This window comes from Cebus imitator, unplaced genomic scaffold (genome assembly GCF_001604975.1).
Source record: "Cebus imitator isolate Cc_AM_T3 unplaced genomic scaffold, Cebus_imitator-1.0 Scaffold109, whole genome shotgun sequence".
Classification (NCBI taxonomy): domain Eukaryota; kingdom Metazoa; phylum Chordata; class Mammalia; order Primates; family Cebidae; genus Cebus; species Cebus imitator.
Genome location: NW_016107424.1, coordinates 5238297 through 5248350, shown reverse-complemented (window position 1 = coordinate 5248350; position 10054 = coordinate 5238297).

Below are 10054 nucleotides of genomic sequence, written 5' to 3'. Positions count from 1 at the left end.
TTTTTTTTTCTTTTTTTGAGACAGGGTCTTGCTTTGTCTCCCAGGTTAGAGCGAAGTGGCATGGCTACAGCTCACTGCAGCCTCGACTTCCCAGGCTCAAGCAATCCTCCCACCTCACCCTCCCAAGTACCTGGACCTCCAAGTAGGCGTGCACCTCCAAGCCTGGCTAAGTTTTTATTTTTCATGGAGATGGGGTCTCATTGTGTTGCCAGAGCTAGTCTCAAACTCCTGAGTTCAAGTGATCCTCCCACCTTGGCCTCCCAAAGTGTTGGGATTATAGGCATGAGCCACCATGCCTGGCCTGTTTACCAGCTTATTATAAAGGATATGATAGAGAATACAGATGAACAGCTAGATGAAGGGGCACACAGGGTGAGTCCAAAAGTATCCTGAGGGCAAGAATTGGAGTACACCACCCTTCTAGCACACAGATGTGTTCAACAACCTAGAAGCTCTCTGAGTCTTGTAGTCTTACGAAGGCTCCATCACATTGGCATGATGGATTATTAACTCAATCTCCCGCTCTGCTCCCCTTCCTGGAGAATAGGGGATGGGACTGAATGTTCCAAGCTTCTAATCTTGGCTTGGTTTTTCCCATCCCAAAGCTATCCAGGAGCCCACCAAGAGTTGCTTAATAATTAATAGAACAAAGGACCCTTCTAGTACCCAGGAAATTCCAAGGGATTTAGGAGCTCTTTGTCAGGAATCAGAGTTTAAGACCAAATATTACAACAAAAGATGTACCTTGCATCCCTGTCACTCAGGAAATCACAAGGGTTTTAGGAGCTCTGTGCCAGGGACTGGGGAGGAAAACCAAATGTATATGCTTTATTATATGATAATGTCACAGAGCTTCTCAGCATTCATTGCCCACTACTCCACAAACCAAACATTCCCTAGACTTAACTGCCCATCAGTTAAGTCTGAAGCCAAAGGCCTGAGGGCCCCCAGAATGCCAGTAATGTAAGTTCCAGAGACTAAGGGCTGAAGAACCTGGAGTCCGATGTCCAAGGACAGGAGAGAGAGAGAGGACTCAGCAAGGTGCTTATGCCCTTCTTATGCCTGCTTCATTCTACCAGGTCAATTTTTGTTTGTTTGTTTTTTCAGAGACAGTGTCCTGTCTGTTGCCCAGGCTAGAGAACAGTGATGTGATCATGGCTCACAGCAGCCTCAATGTCCCAGGCTCAAGCGATCTTCCCATATCAGGTCACCTGAGTACTACTGAGTACTAAGGCTACCGCTGTGCACCACCACACCAAGCTAATTAAAAAAATTTCTTTTTGTAGAGACAGGATCTTGTTTTGTTGTCCAGTTTGGTCTTGTACTTCTGGCCTCAAGTGACCCTTCCACCTTGGCCCGGCAAAGTGCTGGGATTACAGGCATGAGCCAATGCACCCAGCCCATGTCAATATTTTTATGTACTTTTTATTATAGTAGAAAAGCATAACACAAAATTTACCATCTTAACCTTTTATTTATTTTATTTTTTTTCTCATCTGAAATAGGGTCTCACTCTGTCACCCAGTCTAGAGTGCAGTGGTGCAATCATGGCTCACTTCAGCCTTGACCTCCCAGGCTTAGCTGGCCCCCTCACCTAGGGGGAACCACAGGTGTGCACCACCACGCTTGGCTAATTTTTGTATTTGTTGTAGAGACGAGGCTTTGCCATGTTTCCTAGGCTGGTCTCAAACTCCTGGACTCAAGCGATCCACCTGACCGGGCCTCCCAAAGTGCTGAGATTATAGGCCTGAGCCACTATACCTGGCCTCTGAACAATTTTTAATTATACGCTTCAGTAATATTAAGTATATTCACATTGTTGTGAAACAGATCTCCAGAACTTCTTCACCTTGCAAATCTGAAACACTATACCCGTTAAACAGCAACTTCCCTTTTCCTTCTCCCCAGTCTCTGGTGACCATCATTCTTCAAACATCAGGTTTCAGGGTTTTGTTTTTTTTTTTTAGATGGAGTCTCACTCTGTCACCCAGGTTGGAGTGCAGTGGCATGATCTTGGCTCGCTGCAACCTCCACCTCCCATGTTCAAGCAATTCTCCTATCTCAGCCTCCCAAGTAGCTGGGACTATAGGCACCCGCCACTGCACCCAACTAATTTTTTTTTTTTTTTGAGATGGTGTCTTCCTCTGTTGCCAGGGTGGAGTGCAGTGACACGATCTCAGCTCGTTGCAAACTCCACCTCCTGGGTTCAAGCGATTCTCCTAACTTAGCCATCCAAGTAGCTGGGACTATAGGGTGTGCCACCACACCCAGCTAATTTTTGTATTTTTGGTAGAGACAGGATTTCACCATGTTGGCCAGGATATTCTCGATCTTCTGACCTTGTGATCCACCTACCTTGGCCTCCCAAAGTGCTGGGATTATAGCTGTGAGCCCCTGCTCCTAGCCTATACCCAGCTAATTTTTGTATTTTCACCATATTGGTCAGGCTGGTCTTGAACTTGTGACATCAGATGATCCACCCGCCTCGGCCTCCCAAAGTGCTGGGATTACAGGCGTGAGCCACCGCAACTGGCCCAAGCATCAGTATTTTTAAGCTTCTCAGATATTTTGCAATGTACAGCCAAAGCTGATTTCTCGTGCTCAGAAAACTTAAGAAGGGAATCATATCCACTAAATGAGAACAGGTAGCTGTAAAATAACAGCACATTATCATTAGAAAGAATTAACAAAAGATGCTGAAAATAAAATACATGTAATTTTTGGAAGCATAAATAATGCTCTGAATATCAGACTAGACATGACCTTGAAGGCAATCCTTTCCGATGCCTCTCTTCCCAGCACTCATTCGGCCTCCTTCCTCCCACCTGCCCTTTCACCCTGTCTTTCTCTAACCCAATCCTAGACCCTGTGATTGTAGTTAAAAGAGCATAATAATAGCAGTCTTCCAAATAAGAGCAACAAAGGAAGTTTCCAGGAGGCCAGCAGCTGCAGGTCATGGGGGTTTGAATGTGCTCTTTCCAATTGCTATAGCCTCCCTCTGCCTGAGGCTTTGCAGGATTCTGACTCAGCATGGAAGACTCACCTACAGCTTTTGGTGCGAGTACATGGGGAGGGGCCTTTGCAGGAGCAGTTCAGTAGACATCTCACCGTACTTTCATCTTCTCTTTTCTCCCCAACCTCCACCTTAGATTTATAGAAATATAAAATCTGATTAAAATAGGACAGTTTTAAAGGGCAAAACAAGCTCAAGAAAGCCACCTGCTAAGTGTGAATCAAAGGGGATCCTCCATCCCACCCACACCTGCCCACTGTCTCTACCTGGCCCTAACGGCTACAGCAGGCAGAGGAAGACTCGCATTATTCCAGGGGCAACTCATCACTGGAATGAGATAGGGGGAATAGCAAACACATATGACTTAGTGCAGCCTCCTCCAAGCAGTTCCGTTGGTAGGCTGAGAAAGTAAGAAGCAAGGAGCTGGCATTTCGGAACCTCGCAGATCTCAGTTTTACTTCCTGGGCTGCTGCTTGCTTGTTTTGGGCCTAGAATGCCTTGGGTTTGAATCTCAGGTTGACACTTGGGACAAACATCTACAGGTGTGGAAGTGAGTACCACGCCTCTAGCTGGACAGGCTTCTGAAGCTGGCAATCTATGTATGTCTTCCTTCATACAGGAAAAGGGACGTCCTTTGAGACCCCTTAAGGGAAAAGCTCAGCTACTGACACACTGGGAGCAGATGGACCACAGGCTCCAGCTACCTCTGCCTGTAAGTTCCTTAGCATTTCTCCTATGGCACGCTGCCTCCTGACAGCTTCCATGCCAGGTATGATGCTGCTTCCTTCCTCGTCAACACAGCCTCATTGCTCAGCATACTGCTGCCTAAGCTTCCCCAATTCCATGGGGTTCCGGTTTTCAGCATCAACAAATCCTGAGGGCAGGAGTTGGCGAAGGCATTGAAACAAAAGGCTATAATATCCTTCCCTTCTCCATACTGTCTTCAATATCTTAAAAGCTGGAGGACCATACAACCTTTCCTAAATGCCCAGGAAGAAAAGAGATTGGAAAATGGAGCTCCTGGGCCCAGTCTTGCTGGGCGCAAGTTTCTTTGAATCAGGAAAGCAGGGGAGGTAAAGGCCAACTCACCATGGCAGGAAGTCGTGCCTGGGCAGCTTGTTTGGTCATTGTATTTTTCTGTGTCTTCTACCTCCACCACCTACCAGGTCTGTTTTACTGTTTTGTTTTGTTTTGTTTTTTCCTTATAATAAAGATAATTTAAAAAAAAAAGATTTGGCTCTAGGTAGATATCAACTCAATCCTGCTGCAAAGGGATGAGGAGACAGTATGGCCACAAGAGCTGGTCAGTGTCCTGAATGACCTTCCAGTTCCTAACTAATGGCCATCTTCCAGGGTGGTATGATGTTCCTGCCCTAACCTTGAGGACTGGCTGAGTGGCTTTTGGAGTTCCCATAAGGGCAATATTTGTTTTCCTCACTTCCATGAACACCCTTACCTTAGTTGGTTCAGGCTGCTGTAACGAAAATACCATAGACTGGGTGGTTTATAAAAAACAGAAATTTATTTCTCACAGTTATGGAGAGTGGGACGTCCAAGATCAAAGATCCCATGTCTGGGGAGGGCCTTTTTTTTTTTTTTTTTTTTTTTTTTTTTTTTTTTTTTTTTTTTTTTTTAGAGACAGGGGTCTTGCTGTGTTGCCCAGGCTGGTCTTAAACTCCTGGCTTCAAGCAGTCCTCCCACCTCAAACTCCCAAAGCACTGGGTTTACAGGTGTGAGCGACCACGTCTAGCCAAAGGTCACTTTCTGATTCATAGTTGGCCATCTTCTCACTGTGTCCTCACAAGGAAGAAGGCATGAGGGAGCTCTCTGGAGTCTCTTTTATAAGAGCACGAGTTCCATATATGAGGGCTCCACCCTCATGACCTGATCGCCTCCCAGAAGTCCTCACCTCCTAATACCATCACCTTGGGGATGAGGCTTCAACATAGAACATTCAGTTTATAACAACACTTAGAACTAATCTTCCATTAAACTGATGACACACAGTCTAGCATGTGATAAATCAAGGTCTACAACATCTGGTATATAAGAAATAACCACTTTCTGTATTTCCTTTAAAAACAACCTAATTTCAATTCCCAAACCCCACCCCACTGGGCTGAAATCTTGACTCAAACATTACCTGTCATCCTTGTTGATTATTGTCTGTCTCCCCACCAAATCCCATCCACAAAGGCAGGATCTTTGTTTTATTTTCTGATGTGTTCCACATGCTTAGATAAGCAACCTGTAGGGCAATTCCCAAACATTCTCAGCACTCTTGGTGTCTCAGGGGATTTTTCAGTGTTCCTGGGCCAAAAGAAATGCCTAATAGTTCTGTTTTATTAAATAGTTAGGTCTGAGCAACTTAATAAATACTTACCTCCTAACAACTTAATAGCTATCTTAAAAATAATGCACACACATTGAAAAAAATTTTCTTATTCTTGACTACCCTTACTTACCAATCAGACGTGAAACTGCTGGGCACTGCAAACTTCTCAAACATTGGAATTTTTTGGATATTACCATCTCACTTCCTGTTCCAAACTAATTTTTCTACAATACTTGTGTTCTGTTTTTGTTTTTTATCATAGCAGCGCTGAAAGCCCACCTTTGCAAAACTGTATGGCATCTAAAGAGAAGTATAACAGTGCAATCTCATGTTGAAACTGGGAGCCACTTTGAGCCAGCAGTTCATGTGATGTCTCACAGATGTTTCCCTTGAAAATGTAAAATTTCCCTCGAAGCCCCTGTGAGCTCACTGCAGTGTTCTAGGGTGCCTCCACATACGTTTTGGGAACCGTAGCATGTGGTAGCATTCAAAAGTATTTGTTGTGTGAACAAGTTGAGGTCCCCTTTCCTGTCAGTGTCAGTTTAGAATCCAGGAAGTTTATGCGGAACCAGGTAAACAAAAGAAGAGCCGCTAACCCTGGGCTGTGCGGTGTGGTAGTCACTGACTGCACAGGGCTACTGAGCCTAGGAAATGTGGCCAATCTGAACTGGGATGTGCTGTGAGTATAAAATACACACTAGATTTCATACACTTAGTATTTAGAAAAGTACAATATTATAGTAATGTCTTTATATTGGTTATATGTTGAACTCTTAATATTTTAGATAGAAATAAAATGTTATTAAAATGAATTTTTCTTGTGTCCTTTGACCATTTTTTGTTTTTTTGTTTTTTAATATGGAGTTTCACTCTTGTTCCCCAGGCTGGAGTGCAGTGGCGCAGTCTTGGCTCACTGCAAGCTATTCTCCTGCCTCAGCCTCTCGAGTAGCTGGGATTATAGGTGTGTGCCACCACACCCAGCTAATTTTGTATTTTTAGTAGAGACAGGGTTTCATCATGTTGGTCAGGCTGGTCTCGAACTCCTGACCTCAGCTGATCCACCCGCCTTAGCCTTCCAAAGTGCTGGGATTACGGGCATGAGCCACCACGCCCAGCCTTTTGACCATTTTCTAACATGGCTACTAGATTCTAGTAGCTAGTAAATACAAATATGGCTCATATATCTATTGGTTAGTGGTGCTCTGACCTCTGATCTCTCATGGTCAAGGCTGACATTTTCGTTGTCTAAGACCCCCAGGGTCCCTGGAGTCCAGAGCATGTGCCTTCTGGGCTACATGAGGCATTGCAAGATGGTGCTTCTTGCCTCAGCACACTGCATGGCCCTCCCCATGAGGCCGTGCCAAACACTCTGGGCTCTGCCCAGGTCCCCCAGCTCCTAGCGTCTTAGGACTAGTACTCCCTGCCCTCTCAGAGAAGCTTTCCTTCTCTATCCCCTCTTCATGCACCCACAAGCCTTACTCACCACCACCTATCCTGAGACACCCAGCATTCCCTATCAGTTCAACAGGCTCAGGCTTTCATAAAAGACAAGAGGAGGCCGGGCGTGGTGGCTCACGCTTGTAATTCCAGCACTTTGGGAGGCCGAGGCAGGTGGATTACCTGAGGTCAGCAATTCAAGACCAGCCTGGCCAACATGGTGAAACCCCATCTCTATAAAAAATAAAATAAAATTAAATTAAAAAAAGACAAGAGGAGCCACTGGCTTCAGCACCTTCTGCTCCCATGGGCTTCCTGCCTCACAAGCATCCCTCAGGCCACATGCAGAAGAAGGCACAGCCACCTGCTTGAAAAGAGGAAGGATGGGCAATCTAGAAAGAAGAAACAGGCCAGGCGTGGTAGCTGATACCTGTAATCCCAGCACTTTAGGAGGCCAAGGCAGGAGGATCACTTGAGGTCAGGAGTTCAAGACCACCCTGGCCAACAAGATGAAACCTGTCTCTAGTAAAAATGGAAAAATTAGTCAGATGTGGTGGCGGGTATCTGTAATCCTAGCTACTCAGGAGGCTAAGTCAGGAGAATTGCTTGAACCCGATAGGTGGAGATTGCAGCGTGCCACGATCACACCACTGCACTCCAGCCAGGGCAACAGAGTGAGTGAGGCTCTGTCTCAAAAAAAGTAAGAAACATAAGTGAATACTTCACTATATTGTCACAGAATTATTAACATTTCACATATTTGTTTTACTAGTCATGACTGTTTTATTAACAAGTGATAGCAAGAAAAAAAGTCTTTAGTTTTATTTTATTTAACAAGCATATATATAGCAGGTGTTACAGTCCAGGAACTGTTCAGGGCTACCTCGTTTAGTTCTCATACCAACCTTATAAAGAAGGTCCTAACATCTGCATTTTACAGATGAGGAAAAATATTGAGACACAGAGAAATTAAGTAACTTGCTTAAAGTCACGCAGTTAGGAAGTGGCAAAGCCAGGATTTGAACCCAGACGGTTTGCCTTCAGACATTTCAGTCCTAATCCCATGGTAATTATTGAGGATTTCTCTTAAGAAATGAGTATTTATTTACTTAGTTAGTTAGTTAGTGACAGAGTCTTTTTCTGTCACCCAGGCTGGAGTACAGTGAAGCTATCATAGCTCACCGCAGCCTCAAACTGCTGGGCTCAAGCAGTCCTCCCACCTTGGCCTCCCAAAGTGCTGAGATTACATGTGTGAGGCACCATACCTAACTAAGAACTTATTTATTTATTTATGAGACAACATCTTGCTCTGTCGGCCAGGCTGCATGCAGCGGCATAACCATGGCTCACTTCAGCCTCGACTGCTGTGCTTAAGCAATCTTCCCACCTCAGTCTCCCGAGTAGCTGGCACTACAGACATGCACCACTATGCCCAAATGATCCTCTTTTTCTTTCTTTCTTTTTTTTTTTTTAAGTTTTAGTAGAGAGTGTCTTGCTACGTTGCCCGGGCTGGTCCTAAACTCCTGAGCTCACACAGTTCTTCCACCTTGTCCTCCAAAAGTGCTGGGATTATAGGAGAACTGATTTTTTTAATTATACTTAATTTTATGATCAAAAACTCATTTTCCTTTAGGGTGACTTCTTTGATATACTTTAAAGATCACATCGTGGCCAGGCATGGTGGCTCATGCCTGTAATCTCAGCACTTTGGGAGACCGAGGTGGGTGGATCACCTGAGGTGAGGAGTTTGAGACTAGCCTGGCTAACGTGCGAAACCCCTGTCTCTACTAAAAATACAAAAATTAGCCATGCGTGCTGGTGCATGCCTGTAATCCCAGCTACTTGGCAGGCTGAGGCAGGAGAATTGCTTGAACCCAGGAGGCAGAGGTTGCAGTGAGCCAAGATCAAGCCACTCTACTCCAGCCTGCAAGATGGACGAGACTCCATCTCAAAAAACGAAAAAGAAAAAAATCACATTGTATCTATTCTTTGCTCTCTAAATCTGCCTTGCTATACCATTGACTAAAACACTTAAAGAATAGCCTGCTTAGACTTTTCTGAAAGTAGCTTTCTAAGAGAGCTTTCTCTCTGACACTATCAGAATCCTTGTTTTTCTGATTTAGTGTTTGTCAGATAACTACAGTTTGATAGGTTAAGCAAGCAAGATGGAGGCAGCACTGCCAGAAAAATTTAAAATACAGCTGGTTGATTTCCAGCTACCAACTACATCATTCTTCAATGTGCAGGCGAGTCAGAATTTTTTTTTTTTTTTTGAGATGAAGGGTTTTTTTTCACTCTTGTTGCCTGCTCAGGCTAGAGTGCAATGGCACAATCTCAGCTCACTGCAACCTCTGCCTCCTGGGTTCATGTGACTGACCTGCCTCAGCCTCCCAAGTAGCTGGGATTACAGGTGCCCGCCGTGACACCCTGCTAATTTTTCCATTTTTAGGAGAGACAGAGTTTCACCACGTTGGCCAGGCTGGTCTCGAACTCCTGACCTCAGGTGAGCCAACCGCCTCAGCTTCCCAAAGTGCTGGGAGTAAGGTGTGAGCCACCACGCCTGGCACAGAATTTATAAAATATGTGAAATATACATAAAAGAGTCTAGAAATACAAGGTGTCATTCTGTCATCTCTACCTGATAATAGAGGCAATCCCACTGGCCCAATCCTGACAGTGCAGCAGGAATCTCCAAGCTAGTCTTTGCCAAAGAATGGGGCTCAAGAAGTAACCTAAGATGGAAGAAGCCCAATGATCTATCCGGAGTCACTCTGGTGGGTCTGAGCAGAGGCTGAGCAGAGGCTGGTCAGAGAGGCACTCTTACACCAAACCACTTATAGCAGGAAGTCAAGCAACAAATATTGTTTGGGAGTATCAGCTTCATTCTACCAATTCTATTAGCTTCACCTGGACTTTGATTCCTTTAGAGTCAAGGCCATCTTTACTGTAGCACTAGGGTCTCTAAGAACTCAGCTAAGTTCACTCCAAAATTCCTTATTGCCTGTGGGCAGCATCACTGAAGGCTCAGCTGTGCGGTCATTTACCTTGCATCTGTGTTCGTTTTTGCTGTGTTATTCTTGGATTCCAATTATGCTTATAGCTTTTGAGACTTGATTGTTTACTCCCACAGAATAGTTTTCAGATCATAGATGCAAGCTCCTCAAGGGAAGGACTTTCTGAATTATCTTTGTGCTTCCAGGACTTGGCACAGAGAAGCTAGCACAGAATTCAGCAAAGTTGTGCTGACTCATGTCTGTAACCCTAGCACT